Source organism: Poecilia formosa, unplaced genomic scaffold (genome assembly GCF_000485575.1).
Source record: "Poecilia formosa unplaced genomic scaffold, Poecilia_formosa-5.1.2 Scaffold181, whole genome shotgun sequence".
Classification (NCBI taxonomy): domain Eukaryota; kingdom Metazoa; phylum Chordata; class Actinopteri; order Cyprinodontiformes; family Poeciliidae; genus Poecilia; species Poecilia formosa.
The window spans coordinates 254,118-271,787 of NW_006800120.1; the positions used below are offsets into that span (position 1 = coordinate 254,118).

Here is a 17,670-nt window from a genome sequence, read left to right on the forward strand (position 1 = left end):
TTAGTCTGTTGGGCCTCATCTTGACACTCATGCAATAATTCTAAATTCCACACTGCTAAACAGGACAATAAAATAAAAATACTTTAGGTTTGAACTTTGACTGGGACGTTCTAACAGATTCCCGGAGTCCCCCTGCCCCCTAGGATTTCACTGAGTTTAACCCCCTGACACTAACCAGAATCTCTGTCTGTCCTGAAGAGAGGCAACCCCACATCATGATGCTGCCACCAGCATGTTGATGGTGAAGTGCATTTCTAGTTTTGTTGCACTCGCAACGTTTTGCATGTCAGCTAAAACGTCCGACTTTGGTCTCGTCCCATCTTGTTCATGTAACCTGAACACGGCCGGCTGCAAACTGTAACAAAGTTTTCCTACAATATCTTTCCTTCTCGCTATTTTCCACAAGTATGTAGAGGACAGGACGCACCTCACGAGTCACACAGGCAGAGAGCCTTGTTAACTCTTTACTTCATTTTAATTGGACAGGAGAGCTGCCGCGGCGCAGCTATGCTGGGGTTCTGGAGTGCGTCGGATTGTCTGCGGGCCTCTGTTTGGATAAGGCCGTGTGTCCATTGTCTCCGATGCCCCAGCTGGACCGAGGTATGCCTCCATGCTCCTGAAATAGATAGACAGCTGAGGGCTGCCTTGCATACCGAGGGCAGGGCCGGCCGCACGGGCTGAGCTCCTCTGACCCGCACCGCAACTTAGCACAATGAGGGATGGGGTATTGTCTGGAGCCAGAGCGCAATGTCAGGGGCCCCCCAGGCCCCTAAACCGCTAAAAGACTGATTAACTCTTGCTGCATATTGCTATCGGCTCTGTGTGTGTGTGTGTGTGTGTGTGTGTGTGTGAGACTGATGGAGGTTGGGTGGTGGTGGTGGGGGAGCGAGTAATTGGGGCTTTAGAGTGTGTTTGTGCCACGCGTCTGCCCGTCTCCACGCCGCTGAGCTGGCGGCTAAGACCTGAGCTCACACAGTTGCTGCAAGGTATTGTGGGCAGGCATGAAGCGATTACAGAAATATCCACCAGCGATGAATGCTTTGATCCAAAACGAATCTCTGCTTCACCCCTCCGAGTTTAGGTTACTGCTACAGCAATGAAACGGCGACCTTTGAGGGCCGAAAACAGCCGCTTTAAGGTGGAAAGAGAGCAGGAAACGTGCAAGGGAGCTGAAGGGCCCCGCGAGGTCAAAAACACATTTAACCAGAGAAATAAAGAATATCTTTATTCTTAATAATTATATAATACAATTTGTGTTAATTGTTACATATTAACCCTTTATTTTTAAACCAGTTTCAGCTGAAAATCGGCATCAACTGCGGTTGAATAATTGTTTTTTTTACATATTTACTAGATTTAAACGGAATGAAATATTTAAAAAAATATTTATCTTGCAACATTACACTTGAAAGAAAAAACATTATTAGGTAGCAAATTTTAAGGATCCAAATTGTCAACATAAAACTTAATAAACTAAAACTTACAGTAGGTAATGTGTGTATATTTATGTTAGAACAGAGCAACATGTTTCCAGTGAGAACAGCTCTACTGGCTCAGAGGGTGTAAAAATACATTTAGATTAAGATCCTTGTTCTTCAGACAGTGAAGTTACCTCAGAAATTTTACTCAATTAAAAGTAAAAAAAGTGATACAGCAAAACTATTCCTAGTTTGTTTCTTTTAACTACTCTACTAAATGTAATTAGGTACTTCTCATCTCTGGACGGTACAACTTCAGGTTTTAAACTTTGGTTATCTCTTAATAATCAAAACTGGTTGTTATACCGTTTGCATATTTCCCAGTCATAAAAGTGTCACATTTAGCATCTTTCCATCACCTTTTCCTCTGACAAACCCCACCGACGGCATTTTCACCGGCATTTAAAATTCTTCTTTTAGTTTACTCACTATAGGACGTTTAAATAAATCAAACTATTTCAAACATTTTTTTGTTGCTTTACTCTTAAATATTGCTATATTTACAAGTCACCTTGCTGCTAACAGGACTAAGAACTGCTGTTGTAAAAACATTTCTATCCATTTATCTTTTTCACACCAAAAACCTCCATTAAATTTTTGGTTTTCAAAATCTTTTACATTTGAAATAAAAATAATAATGATAATTTTGTATACTTTGATACACAGGTAGACATTAGCTGAGTCAGTGTAACGCCCTGAGTATTTTTATATCAGTATACAGTTATTCATTCCCCCAGCAGCTGTCGGTTGGAAGATGTTTTCCTACATTTGATTTTAAAAGGAAATGACATTTTGGATAATAATAGGACAACATACAACAGGTATCAATAAACAATAATCCATCACAGGCGGTGCAAGCACACCAGCTGACCCAACAGACATGATCTCTGACTGTGGGAGGAAACCGGAGAGAACGCAGGGGGAAAACATGCAGAAAATCTGAAACCAAGAGCGAACGGCTCCACGGCAACAGTGCTACCGATTTATCTTATCTGATTCAGGTTGGCACTACAAAACGTTATCACTGCCAGTCAGAAGAAAAATGTTAGTTAAATGAAAATATCACAACAACAATAATATATTTTGCAACTTATTCTAGTTTTTTTTTTTTTTTTTTAAGAGTAAGAAAATGTTTGACACATTTGGTCCCGATTTTGTTGCTGGTATAAAAATAAAAACCTGGGATAACTAATCCCAGTCCGGCTGCAGTTAATTTCTCCTGCTGGCTCTGGGTGGATGACCTGAAGCGACCGCAGCCGACCGCGCCGGGTCGGGTTTGGTGTCCAGAACGTCACAATGTACATCAGCAAACTGTCGAACTGACCTGAGTGAAGTCATGCCGCTGTCGTCTTCATATTAAATGGAATTGGTGTCAAACATTTGTGCAATATAAATTTTGTTTGTGCTGTTATAATTTCTAAGATTTCAAAAGAAAAAAAAAAGTTTCCAGAGGTCACCAGAGGTCAACCTTCCCTCTCTCCACCACATGTTAGCAAAATCAAACAAAACTGACATTTATATGATTTTATGTTTGCGGTGCCTTGTGCAGTTAACAAAAAATTCTCCACCACAACATTTGTTTATTTTTCTAAATGTGGTGGAATTGGTTGACCTTTGATGACCTCTGGAAACATTTAGGGATATCTTTAAAATGATAGAGGCACAAACAAAACAAAAAACGTAGTTTCTTTTTTTTTTGCTGCACAAACATTTGACAATAACTTGGTTTGATTTGAAGGACTCGGGTGAAAAGCAAGGAAACCTTCACTCAGGTCCCATCAGGTCGCCGGACGCCTGGATGTCCTGGAGCCTTGACTCAGCTCAGCTCTCTTTCTTTGACTTCACTTCCAAATTAAACACACAAACATCGCACGGGTGAATCAGTGTGGGAACGAGCCCGACTGCGTTGAGACCCAAATGGTTTTGAGGAGCAGAGGGAGCGTAAGGAGAGCCGCGGCCTGGAGAGGTCAGCTGTTGCAGGGAGCTGCAGCGAAGCGGTGCAGAGAGATGTGCAGGGGCAACGATGCAAGCCTCGCGTACACTCTTAATTCTGTTTTCGGTGTGTGTGTGTGTGTGCGCGCGCGTGTGCGTGTGTGTGCTTTTACGGGATGGGAGTGTCCGTGTTTGTGGACTTATTTAAAGCCAGCAGCTCTGGGGACTTTGGGAACTCGTCTCCTCCTCGCGTGTTATCAACATGCCATTTTTTTTCCTTCTTCTTCTTCTTCTAACGGCGCACCGAGTGACAGGGTACACAAACCAGCCGCTGCCTCTCTGAAGAGACCCTCGTCCCAGAATAGCTCCCGGCCGGCCCGCTTTATCTCACTGATGCCCAAGAAAAGTTGCAGCCATCACGGCAACACCTCTCCCGCCTGCCACGGCGACAGATAACGGCGTCAACCGGGATCACACGCCCCTCCGCTCCCTCCGCCACGCCACTCAACCAACTGTTCACAACGTTTTTCACAATTTGTCATGCCACAAACACAAGCAATGTTTTTTTTTTTTGTTTAATCAGTATGCAATGTACGCAAAGCATAAGAGTGAAAAGGAAGAAAACTGAAACAAAATAAACGAAAATCTAAAAAGTGTGGCGCACATTTGTAACCCTTCTCAGTTAGATGCCTCTAAATAAAATCATCAGTTAGATGCCTCTAAATAAAATCAAGCAGAAGTCATAAACAGCAACTGTGTGTAAATTGCTCTCAGTAGAAATGCAGCTGTTCTATATTTCTGTTTTGTTTTAGTTAACAAACAGCACAATGAAGACAAAGCAGACGAGCTTAGAGGAAATGTAGTGGAGGAGTTTAAAAGGGTTAGCTTATAAAACAACATCCCACGTTTCAAACCAGTCGTCACACCTCCTGACCACTGGAACATTATTAAGAAACATAACCTAATGAGCTTTGGCAACTTTATTAGTTTTTGTTGTTTTCTTAAGCTGCTTCATAAATGCATTGGTTACATAGAGCCTGAGTCATTACAACCCTAACCCTGCATTTGTTCAGAGACAGGATGACAATAAAAGCACTGCGAGTCGTGACTGTGAAATGAAAATTGAGCAGGACCGTTTGATTTTAACACCATGTCTGACTTTAAAATATTTAGTTCAAAGCTTAAAAAAGATGAACCAGAACTGAACTGGTTTTTAAATGTTGTGTTTGTTTTTACTCAGAAGTTTTAAATATGTTAAGTTTTTCCTCTAACCTTTTTTTTTCTAGCTCTAGAGTTTTTAAATTTGAACATTCAGTGTTAATGTACTGATGAAATGTTTGTTACCGTGTGGGCGCGCCTTTTGCGGCAGCCATCTTGGGTCCTTGCTAAACAGGAAGCCCACCTCAAACCCGGCTCTTTTACAGGAAGTACGCAGCTAAGAGCCGCAGTTTGATTGGTTTAAAAGTTTAAGTAATTTAAAGAATGAAATGACTTGTAAATTCTAGATCTTCATACATAAAATGTTTGTTTGATATTTTATTATTGACAAATAATTGTTAATTATATAAATATGTGAAGGTAAACTTTGTTTCCTGTTTCCCACTCTGGAAGGCCGAGGTGATTGGCCAGTTTGAATTCAGAAGGCGGGTCTTGACATGTGGACCACGGAAGATTGTTGGTCGATCTTTTGGATAATCTGTGGAGGGAGCTAAAAGATCAGGCCTGGGGAACAAATCGTCAAAATACCATGGAAACAGACAAAAGGACAATCAGAAATTACAAGAAGAGGTTCGATGCTATAATGCAAAAAAAAAAATTACATGTGGAAAACTATGCATATCATTCTAAACAATCAAATAATTTTTTTTTAATATAAGGTGAATTAAAAATATTTTTATGTTCTTCTGAGTGATGTGTGTCTCATTTCTAATCAGAAACAAACTTTGAGGTTGAAGGAAAATGAGTTTGACTCTAAATCTGCCAGAGCTTTGAAACGTCTGAGGCTTAACTCTCTGGGTTTTATGTTTCAGAATGACCCAGTGAATATTAAGCAAGACCTCAAAACTGATCCTTTCAGATGCCCTTCATCAAATCTGCTTGAATCCAAACCGCTTCGGGGGGAAAAAAACTCAAAATCTTACAAAGTATTTGTGTTTAGTTTATAGTGAAAATATCTCAGCAGGCTTTAAAAGAGACAAAATTAACTTACAAGTAACTTTTTGTAAGATTTCTTTGCTTTAAGTCAACAATTCATCAATTATTGATGAATTATTGACTTATTTCATCAAGTCAATAATGTCAATAATGACTTAATATCAAGTCAATAAGTCATTTTTCTTATTATAAGAAAAATGACTTATAATAAGTGAAACAATCTGCCAGTGGAACTAGTAATTTTTATCATCAATATTAAGGAATTATGGACTTAAAACTCACTCCTATATTTTGCTAAAAACTTTCTTGTAAGTTAGTTTTGTCTTATTTCAAGTGTAAGACATTTGCACTAGAAGCAGAATGTGGTTCTATAAAGTGGAACCAAATACTAAGTTTCGCCACACTTTCCATATTTTTTAATTGTAAAGAACAAAAAGAGAAAAAGGAAATCATGCACCTTTAATTTGTTACACTTAACAGTTATCCTCTATGTTTGTTGGTCTATCAAAGAACGGCCTAATAAAACATCAAAGCTTATGGTCGTAACACGTGGAAGTTCAAGGAATACTTTTGCTAGGTTGTGTGTGTGTGTGTGTGTGTGTGTGTGTGTGTGTTGTGAAGCTCGTTTGGGACCAATTTACAGAACCAATCAGGAATGCTGGACTCTGGCTTTGTCTATTCTGAGAACCTCTGGTCCTCTTCCCTCCCACTCCACCTCCCCCCAACCCCACGCCGTGCTTAAGGTCACAACAAATCACCCAACAGACACATTTACGTTAACTATGAACTCAAACGTAACCCTCTACTCTATCAAAGCAAAGTTTCTTCTGATTTATCAATCCAACATGGCTGCCGTCTTTCTTTCTTTGGTTCTGCTGGACCAAAGCAGAACAAACATGCTGTATTATAAGAGGAACAAGGTAATAAATTCCCCTGCGGATGAGTGGAAACTGGGTGTTTTTGTGGTGTTGGCTTCACCTCATAGTGATTCCGGAGCCAGCGCTTCATGCGCCATGTTTTTCTCTCTATTAATAAAAGCCCGTGTATTTATAGTAGCGCGTTTAATGCCACGCAGCTCCTGAAATAATCTCTCCTAAGGTTGCGGCCGCACAATAGCGCACATCCCTGGCAGCCCCTGACATCACCGACCTGCCGCAGCGCGGCTCAGAGGGCAGCGGTTCCTCAGCATCAAAGTCAAAGGAGCCCCGGTGAGCTCATGTTTGAGTTTCAGAGCCAGCCCAGCCCGAACCGACCTCCTCTAAGTCTCCGGCTCTGGACGCAAATCATTGTCTAAAAAAATGAGAATGATGCTCTGTCAGAGTGAAGAAAGAAAAAAGATAAATCCTCCTCTGCTGAGATGCTCCCAGCTTTCCCCCCTCCAACTGCCCCTCCAACACACACACGCGGGCGCACACACACACACACACACGCACACACCCCGACTCCCCCTTTTCAGTGTGTACAGTGCATGAAATATCTGGGATACAAAAATAGCCGGCTTGGGTTTAGCGCTATGACAAAAACGTAGCTTTCCTTTTGTGTCAATTGAGACGAAGGCTCCGCACCAATGGGCTGCGGAGGAGGTGGCATATGCTAATGAGGGACAGATGTCCAATGATCGTGACCTTGAGGGAGCGGGCTATAAAGCGGGACACATCTGAGGGAGGTTTCACTGAGTAGCGGCCGTGCTGAGGTCAGCGCGCTGCGTCTTTGGCGCTGTGTGGACGCTTTGGGCTTTTTTCTTTTTTTGCGCGCAGATTGGCCGCATTTATAAGAAACTTCAGCAGAATACGCAGCCGTTTTAGATTTTTATTTTAATCTTAGTCCATATATTTGCATGTATTTTTATAGCACAGTCTCATTTGGAGATGACAGATTAATTCAAAAAACAAACAAACAAACAAAAACGGCCAAGCAAGCAACGCGTTCCAGAAACCCAAGGCCCGAGCGCAAAGATTTGTTTTCCCAACCGAAAGGATTTCCACAAAGTCGTCTCCACCTGATCTCTAATGTCGCGCTGTGAGGTGAAGGAGTTTGAGGGGTTGGGTGGGTGTGTGTGTGTGTGTGTGTGTGTTGGGGGAGAAGGGGGAGAAGCAGTGCCGCTTTTACGCACGGCTGAAGTGGAGCTGCTGGTGGCGCGCCTCCCACGGTGGGTCCCGTACAGGCAAGGCCTTGTTAGATTTACACGGCATGTGTGTGGAAAAATGAGAGAGTTTGGGTCTGACATGAGCTTTTAGAGATTTGTGAAATTCGTCAATGTTCAAATGCAAACTTGAAATCTGATAACATGCAAAGAGATTAAAGAGAAGTAGGACAGAATTAGAAATCAAACTTCTGCTTGTTTTAAGGCAAAATATGATAATTGTGTGCACTTATAAGATTTAAATATATCCGATTTATTTTTTTACATAGATTAACTTATTTTTATGATATAATAATAATTTTATTTCATTTCATGATGTTTTTATGACGTAAAGCACTTTCAACTGCCTTGGTGCTGACTTATTTATTGAATCGTGGCATTAAATTAGAAGTAAACCACTTAAACCATTAAACATATTTTCTAATGACAGTGGAAAATATAACAACACTCTGCTGTGATTTTTTAGGTTAAACAAGTCTGGAACCAGAGGAACTGATTGGGTGAGCCTTCATCCTGGTCATCCTGGTCGTCTCTGCTCAGCTTCCTGTGTGATCGCTTCATTCGGTTCGCAGCAGAGGAAGTCTGAACGCGGAGCAGCTCAAGACGCTCCATGTGAGTGAAAACTGCCTCCATGTTTCCTTCAGAAGCAGGATTAAATAATAAGAGGTCAGGTGTGAGCTGGACTCAGGACGGGGTTACGGGTAAGGTAGGACAATAAATCTCATGCCACGTTCCTCCTCAGGCCTCCTCCCATCTCTGATCCCCACCGTTGTCATGGCGAATCCACGCAAACCAAACCCGGACTCACCGAGACGATCAGTGCTCCGACCCTTGCAGTCGATTTCTGTCAGGATTTTCTCTGCAGTGAGTACAAACGTACACTTAAGTACCAGGTGTATGCGTGGATACACACACACGCGCACGCACACACACACACACACACACACACACACACACACAGAACATGTACATGTGGAAACCACATCTACAGCAGCTTCTTCCATTTCTGTTTGATTTAGAAAGTGAAAAAATAAACCCAAGCGTTAAACAGCTGACCTCATAAAGTCAGATGTTTAACAGGATTTTATCGTTTTCTATGTTTTTTGAGAGGATCTGCTCTGACTCCGTGTGTCAACCAGACCCGCCATAAGCCAACAGAACGGGATGCACAGAAAATGTAGATTAGAACGCTACATGTTATTTCTAGGATGAGATATTTATATTAATAGATAAAAAAAACATGGTGGTTGGTAGAACCAGACTGTATCAATATAAATATATCAGTGGAGCTGTGATCCAGTGAATGTTTGTCTTTGCACCTTTTCCTTTAAAATAAGTTTCTTTCTGACTTTTTTTGGCTTATTTTCGCTATTTTGAGACTCCCATTGTACTTCTGGTGGTTTTGTATTCGGTTTTCATGAAGCCGGTTGTATCAAACCTTTACACGCTAAACACAGAGAGCAAAGAAAAGAAGGACGCGGCCGGCCAGCTCTGTCCATTACATCGTGTGTTTCTGCAGCTTTTTTAAATGTTTGAATGTCATTTTATCCTTCAGAAATAATAATCCTTTTATTATCATCCCTCTTTCCGCTTGTATGTTTTTGTTTTTTGGCGGTTTTCTTTCATCGTTCATTTTTAAAACACCTCATTTTATAGATCGACATTCTTACATTGGAGCTTTTAATTTGTTCTCTCACGGCCTTCCTTTTTGTTCCTGCTTTTAATCAGAACTCCTTCAGATTAAAAATAATTCTGATTCTCGTCTTCATCTTACAGCAAAGCTTAGTAACTAAATTAGAGGAGCAATTTAAACCGCCTCAATTGGCAATTATTGGAAGATGGCAGAATAAAATGGAAATAATACAATGCAGTTATTATTAAAGTGTTAAAATTTTAAATTTGAATGAAGTAGAGAAGCTTATCAGGACCAGATTAATAAAACAAGACATTTGCTATTCACAACAACATATAAAAAAAAAGGAAATAAAACAAAATATGAGATTTTATCCGATCCCTGAAAGGTGGCCATGTTGGGTGTCTATCAACCCAGCAGGTCGAACTGAACAAAAATCACTTTGTCTCAGCACTCTGTAACCTTCCCATAAAGATGTAATAGAAAATTGTTCCCTATAACATAAAAAGAGTTTTCTCATCTGGAGAACAATCAGAGATATCAAGTCTGGGTATTCCCCAAGCAAACCCACTTCTAGACCGCTATTGTTATCAGTATTTGAGTTTTTACATTTTATCCAGCATGAACTAACCCCCAAAATCTAGATAAAAAACAAATGAAACCTCATCTATTCTTACCTCCGTTTTTCTTTCTTTTCAAGGAGGACGTGGCAGACTGGCTTGTTGAAGTTCTTCGTGAAAGCAGCAGTGTCCACGTGAGTGACGGCCGCGGTCTCTGCACGTAACAGGAAGTCAGCCTGAAACCTCGAAGGAGAGGCGGCTAACGCGGGATCTTCACCGTGAGTTTATTTATATCGGAATTACCTGGCTAATAAATAGCAATGTAAATATGTTAAAACTCCTTTTTTACGTGGTAAATTGTGCTCTTTTTGAATCTACCTTTTCTGGTTCAAATCAATAATACACTGATCTGAGCTGCTCCAGCAGAACAGAAAAGTATCTATGGTCAAAATTAAAATGAACAAAATGAAGTTATTTTTATTTTTTATTTAAAAATGGATCCAATTCCAATTATTTTGCCTTTACAGGAACCAGATATTTCTGGAGGAATCAAAGGAAGTCAAAATGATCAGTTCCTCTCTCGCAGCGTCTGCCCCAAAGACCGGCAGATGGAAGAAGATCTGTGAAGGAGGAGTTCATTTTCTTTTACTTTGACAAGGTTAGCCTGATGCGTGTTACGCTTCAGTTTTTAGATGAACTTTACATCTCGTCAGTATTTTTGGGTTTAACTGGGGAATCGTGAGCAGCAGTCGGATGGACCGGAGGCAGTTAAGACTTGCAGTGATGTTTAGGGCAATGATCACATGAACATCACTTTAAGTCTGTGCTGGCTCCGCTCCGAAACGTCCAGGATCCCAGTCGGTGGCCGACAAAAATAAGGATAACCCGGGACTTCAAATGATCTTGTTACAGTTTGTAAAGTTTTTTTTTCTTGCCTAAAGAAGATATTTTACTCACCTTGTTTCACTTTTGTTCATTTGCAATGATTTCTCTTTCTTCTTGCAGAAAAACAATTGGACTCAGCAGCCGTCCTCTCCGGGTGGCGACATCAGCCAGCTGCACACAGTCAAGGTGAGACGGTGTGTGAAGCTCAAATTCATACATCTGACATTCCCAATAAGTAACAGCTTAATCTACGACAATGGTAAACTTGAAACAAATGCAATTATAAAGCCTGAAATGTTGGCAGAGATCAGAACCTTTTCTGGATGAGACCGATTTCCATTTTCTTTGAGGTCTGAGAAGCCAAGACCAGTTTTGACTGATGCCAATATTTTTTCATCCAAGGAAAAATGAGGGAATTATAACATTACCGCAACTCATTCATCAACGTATATGTCTCTGTTAATAATAATGATAATATTACATTTTAAATTTTACTCAATTTTAATGAATTTCATGAAAAGGGTAAAAGTCAGATTTTCTAGGATCTCATTGGCAGATAATTGATGCATCTCCAATTTAAATAAGCAGCAAAATTTGCTAAAACGATATCCGAGTTCAATAAATAAATCATCAGTAAGGCATATTAACTAAAATAAATGTTAATATTTGTATTCTGACATATTTAGTTTTGCATTGCCAATTTTCAACAATCTCTGCAGAGAAAATAAGGTTTGAATCAGTTCAGTGTAATTTATTCGCAAAAAAGTTTAACTCTCCCCAGCAAACAAACAACAATGGACTAAATCTGAGTAAATAGCATTCTCACATTTGATTTAGAGACTAAACAACTGACTTATCTCATCTATCTTATTTTTTCGTCCGTTTTGTTGTCAGAATTATTTCCTCATAGCTTTACAAATAACTTCAGGGTAACTTGACAGGGACCTTGAGGAGCTCCACAATACAAATTAAGATGACAGAGATGATAGACATGAATGTTTTCCCACCCTTTGATTTAAAATCTCTTGATCGCTGACGTTCCCATGCAGAGGAAAGTCCTTGACCCGCTGGCTCCGGGGCGGGATGCCCCCCTGCCCCCCGTTGCAGTTGTTTCCCTGAACAGGTTTAATAACACCGCGAAACACCACGAGCCCTCCGTGATACTCTACACCTTTGCATTCAGTCTCCCGCTGAAGAATGACCGGTATGCAAGGGCAATGTCATCGGCGTGTGTGAGGCATGTGCTTGCCCTTGTATGGTTACCCGGCGTGTGTGTGGCCCCGCCGTTAATAAGATCCCCCCTCTGCACCCTCCAGGTCCCATTCACACACGTTACGCTCGCAGGTTTCTGTCCATTCTCTTCCTCCGCTTTTCTAATTTAGACAATGCGGACGGTGTCCTCAGGGCCAGGTGGTGACATGTGTCAAGCAGCAGCTGCTTGGGGCCCTCCCTAAAAATACTAACCCCTCCCTGGATGCCCCGATGGCCCCTTTTGTCCACAGCGCCTGTATTTCTGAGCGGCCACATTGATGGGATGAGTGGTGGGTGACGGAGGATTAAAGCCGCCCGTCCGACAGAGGGCTTTGGTTCCTAAATAACCACAAACTCTCACCTTTGAGGCTTTGAGGGGCGCGCGGTGCAGAGCCATGTTAGAAATGCAATCAGCTCCCCAAGCGCGCACACACACACACACACACACACACACGCGCGCGCACACACACGCACACACACTCTCCAGCCCTCAATGTGAGGTTCTTGACCAATCTGCTTTGGGTTCCTATTTAGGAACTGTGAGAGCCCTTCCAGCAGGGACCAACTCAACCTGGCAACCCTGTTTGTCTTCACATAAAACCAGCTATGGATGTGTGACTTCATGTGTAGGATTAGATATGACGGAGCGGGTCGCAGCGGAGCGGGAGCCAAAAATCGGGCACCAAGGAGAAGGCAATAAATAAACGGGGAAGTCCCCGGATAAAAATTTCTCACCTCTTGCTCCCAGCTTCTTAAACCGAACATGAAATTACCTTAACGGCCTCATTAGAGATTACGAAACCGTTCTCACAGACACACCTGGTTTTAGTTGCAACCCCGGTCAGACGGTTCCACAAACTCATCATTGGCATGGAAGGCATCTAATTGGGGATTTTTTTTTTTGTTACCGGTTCAAACCTTTTGCTGCGAGGGTCAGAATGGTCACTCGCAGGCTACAAAAATCTATTTTTAGAGTGGAAAACTAAAATCTTCTCGACAGTACAATATATTAAGCATGGAAGGTGTTAATAAAACATATAAAGTTGCCTAATTTTTGTACAGAATGAATCTGTAAACCATTGTTGATCTGAAACGTAAAGAAGATGTTGCGCTGTTGCCAAACTCACAGACAGGCATGTAACGTTCACATTTTTGCAGGCCGATTCTTTGCGTTTTTGGGCTCCAAAAATAGAAACAGAAAAATAAATGGCCCCTGGGTTGCCCTTCAACAACCTGTGTACTTTTAATTCGAGTTGAGTTCAGGATCATTCTAAAAGCGTTACGTTTGCCTCCTGCAATCTGTTTGAGACGAGTTCTGATCTTCATCCCATTGGAACGATCAGTGGGTTCAAGTTTCCATCGGACAGCCTTTGATTTTAGGAGGAGTTGAAGAATCTGGAGGTAATTTCTCTCCGTTATTCCACCAATTACCCACCGTAAGCTAAAGGGCCAACAGTAGCATGCCATCGCCACAATGCTTGACGATTTGAAGAGGGCCTGTTGGTTTGAAAGTCTCGCATTGACTTGTCATTGTATCAAGATAGTTGAATCTTTGAGACCTCTGACCCAGTTGTTCTCCAGAAGGTTGATTTTTTTTTTTTTGGTCCTTCTTCAGTTGATGTTAAATTTTCTGGCTAGTTTATGGTTAGCTTTAGCCTTGGAGATTCCGGGGCTCTTCTTGAACACCCAAAATAATTTCTTCTGAATTTTAACTTTTTGAAGAAAAAAAAAAGTAATAGTCACAGAAGTTGCAAGATGTACTATCAGTCTATCCCAGGGGTGGGCAACTCCAGGCCTGGAGGGCCGGTCTCCTGCATCTTTTAGATGTATCTCAACTTCAACACACCTGAGTCAAATAATGAGGCCGTTAGCAGGACTCTGGAGAACCTGACTGCACTGAGGAGGTGATTCAGCTGTTGGATCCAGGTGTGTTGGACCAGGGAGACATCTAAGAGCTGCAGGACACCGGCCCTCCAGGACCAGGATTGCCCATCCCTCGTCTATCCTGATGAAATGTCATCTCAGATGCATCATTAACGTCTCAAAATTCGTACAACAAAGTTTTATGTACTAAAACTTCAAAATTTAGAGGAACAAACATCCCAGTGGCCTCAGTAAATCTCCTTCTACGTTATTACCATTATATTAATTAATTTTTAATTTTAAGCAGACCTGAAAACTAAAAGAGCTCAAATTCCCTTCCACACTTGGTGCTAGAAAGTTTTATTTAAATCCTCCTTCAACTCTTATTTTTATTTCCTTATTTTCAGAAATTTTTGGACCTTCTGCTGTGTCTCCAAACAAAATAAAACCTAAACCGTCTGCTGACAACCGCTGCAACCGAGAACGAGCTAATCTCTCTGAAGGAGGAAGGAAGCGGAAAGCCAGAGGACGCTCCTGAGGTCAAGTGGAAAAAGCTGCAGGAGGCGGCAGGTCGTCCTGAGAGCCGCTAATCAACGCTAATACCTCAGCAGGAAGCAGCACGGTCCCAGAGAGGACGATAAGGAGATATCTAGGATAGGAACTGGATGGGTGTGTAGACTTTCATCATAGTGACTGAAAATTTAAATCAATTTGGCTGCTCCAACTGGAGACCCCTTTGTGGTGACGCAGAGAGACAGCATGCTGGCTTTTGAGTCTAAGGAACTGTGCAAGCATTTATTGTATAGTTTATCATTTGTCATGATAAATTTCTTAGAATAACTTTGATTTATTGTCATAATAAATTCTAATTATATGCAGTGTTACTTTTACCATTATTTGTTTTATGAGAGTAGCAATACATATCAATAAATTTCAAAATGTGATTAAATGTGGTTAGTGTGTGGTGTTAAATACAAATCACTTCTTTATGTGACTGGTGTCCTAAAGAAGCATTACAAACAACTTGTTTTTCCAAGTGCAGGATTTGTGTTTTTGACAATATGATAATAGCTTATCGTTATTATCAGAATAGTACCACCAAATATTGTGACAAAACTTTAATTCCATATCGCCCATCACTATAGCTCAGCATATGCTAAGTTAAAAGCTAACCGCAGTTTAGCTTTTGTTACAGGATTTGTTTTAGGCTCTCGTGGCCAAGACTCAACCGGAACTGGAACCTGTGAAGGCTGCGTCATAAGACCTCCATTCACGGCTCTATCCCTCTGTCCAAATTAAGACAAATATTTTAGCCAAAAGCTTCATACTGGTTCGCCCTCCAAAGGAAAATAAAAATAAAAAATAAAAAAAACAAGCACGCAACCAAACAAAAAAACAGAAAGAGCAAATAAATAACTAAAAACCAGCAATTCCAGTGTGAGCCTTATGATGCTAAGGACACGGCTAGCTTCCTGTGTGCGCGGTGGCCCCTAGCAGCCAGCTCGGCAAACCGTCTACAACTCGGCTCATGACGCTTCAGAATGGAACTAAATGACCTTTGGAGGAATTTATTAAAATTAGCCAGCGGGCTTAGAACAAGAACTAAATTTAGACGAGCCTGGATGTAATCCTCTGTTGAAAATGAACTCGCACGGCACAGCCATCTCATGTGATGTCTCATGTGGTTCTGGGTGACTGTGTACACCGCTGCTAATAAACATGTCCGCCTTGTGCATCTCAGTTTGTCCAGTGATGCAAGGCGTGGACGCCACGGCCAAGCATTTCATCACTGCAGACACACCCAAATTAAGACTGTAAAGCCACCGACTAGGAGGTTTTTTCGGGAAACAGGTCAGTAAACAAATGCTGAGGCTGAAGTTGAGTTTGTATTTTAAGGAACGTCTTTAATTTCTTAAATTCCCTCGGAGTATTTAAGGCGGTGACAGAACAGAGAGGGCTTAAAACTCAGATGAAAGATGGATGTGTAGCTTCCTTCAGTATTGTGAGTGATTAACTACATCACATTAGCCACCTGTTGCTTTCTGCAATCACCAGGAGCTCGACCAAAGAATTAAGATGAGTTGGACAGCCAACTCATCTTAATTCAACTCATCCAAAAAATAAAATAAAGCTTAAATAATACCTGAACCCCGAATCCAAAATGAGTTGAAAAGGAAGCTTCGTGGACGAAGAGCAGGACCAGAAGGCAGAGAACGAAGGAGGAAGTTCGAACCATCTCTTCCGATCAGTCATGAAGGACAACAGTCATCTCCCAGACTCCAGCGTCTCTTTTCGGCTTTCTATTGCGTGCTGTTTGCAAAGTTACTCAGTAAAAATTTAAAAACAATAATTTGTTTTATTTAGCCTGTCAAAGAAAAAAATATGTGCAATTTTTTTCAAAATCATATTTTCACTTTTATTCATACAGAAATACGTAATTTACCAGCTAAATATTCAGTTTACAAAATAAATATTTTCAAATTAAGTACTTAGTTAAAAAGCAAAATATTTAGTTCCCAAACAAATTGGAGCCAAATGTTTAGTTTTAAGCTAAATATTTAATTTCCAAATAACCATTTATTTAGCTAATTAAATATTTTGATCCAAATATATTTTTAATATGAAAACCAAGTTTCTAAATATTTAGCTTGCCACCTAAATATTTAATTTCAAACTAAATATTTAATATGAAAGCTAAATAATTTCCAAACTAAATCAGCTTGCTAACGTGGTGAAATGACTGAAAAATGGAACACCCCCATGTTTTTCCACGACAGGATAAATAAGCTAAATTAAATTAACTGCTGTTAACTTTTGACTGTGTAACTTGACAAAAGGCACCACACAGCTTTCTAACAATACAGCCGTGCAGCTTTAAAGAGAAACGGCTAAAGCAAATGAGGTGGATTAGTACTAAGTGCTTCCCAAAAGCTGATGGTGTCATCCAACACCCGCTGTCCTGTGAAATAGTCGACTTTCTTTAATGAAAATCACTAAACTGTAGAGTAGAAGGAGAACTACATGTTTTTCAGAAGTTCTACAAATGACAATCTCAAAAGTGGAAAAAAGCAAATGTATACAATGCCCTTTACTTTGACACTGAAAAAATAAAATCCACTGCACGAGTCACCTGATTAGCAAACTGGAGTTCCTCTGAGTAATTCAATCTACGCATAAATCCAGCTGTCCTGTGAAGGTCTCAGAAAACAAACAAAATCATGAAGATCAAGAAACAAAGCAGACGGGTAAGGGATGAAGGTGTGGTGAAATCTAAAGCAGTTTTTAAAACATCCAAAGTTTCAGACATCATACTGAACAATGTTTAATCTGTCTTCGGAAAGTGAAGACTGCAAACGGAAACCGAGAAAACATCATCCACTAAGGCAGGGGTGTAAAAACTTTTTGCCATGTGGTACCAAAATTGTAGAGTGCAAATTTATTAGTTTGACAAGAAAATCAAGCAAATTAGCCTCAATGATGAAATGATTTTGCAGATTTATCAAACGAATGGCCTCCAGTTTTCAAATTCTTTTGGGCTTTATTATTCTTATTCTCTGTCATAAAGCAGAATTTGAGTCAGTTTCTTTCAAAATGCAAGTATTTTGAAAGAAACTGACTCAAATTCTGCTATATTGGGGTTAGTAAATTAGATAAATGCCAATTTGGGTGCAGCAACGTCAGCTCTTCAGTGAAAGCCTCTGGATGGACTTGGTTCTACTTATTAGATAAGTTTGGTCGTAAAAATACGACTACTTTGTGTTACACTCAACA

At 40.7% G+C, this 17,670-nt stretch overlaps 2 long non-coding RNA genes across 3 annotated transcripts; one reads left to right on the forward strand and one right to left on the reverse strand.

The window, feature by feature from the left end:
* The first annotated feature begins 7,200 nt into the window (after nucleotides 1-7,200).
* Nucleotides 7,201-14,922, forward strand: LOC103147360 (uncharacterized). 2 transcript variants are annotated; one of them, XR_001663882.1, is made up of 7 exons: nucleotides 7,201-7,588; nucleotides 8,174-8,319; nucleotides 8,450-8,571; nucleotides 10,041-10,178; nucleotides 10,428-10,558; nucleotides 10,906-10,971; nucleotides 14,307-14,922. It is a non-coding gene; the product is annotated as an uncharacterized LOC103147360 (long non-coding RNA). The 2 variants fall into 2 exon arrangements; XR_001663883.1 differs by lacking the exon at nucleotides 7,201-7,588 and adding an exon at nucleotides 7,617-7,713.
* On the reverse strand, nucleotides 8,483-16,192 carry LOC107837836 (uncharacterized). The gene is made up of 4 exons (XR_001663884.1): nucleotides 16,043-16,192; nucleotides 10,858-10,956; nucleotides 10,018-10,114; nucleotides 8,483-8,566 (listed from the first exon to the last, which is right to left on the reverse strand). It is a non-coding gene; the product is annotated as an uncharacterized LOC107837836 (long non-coding RNA).
* Nucleotides 16,193-17,670: the final 1,478 nt, after the last annotated feature.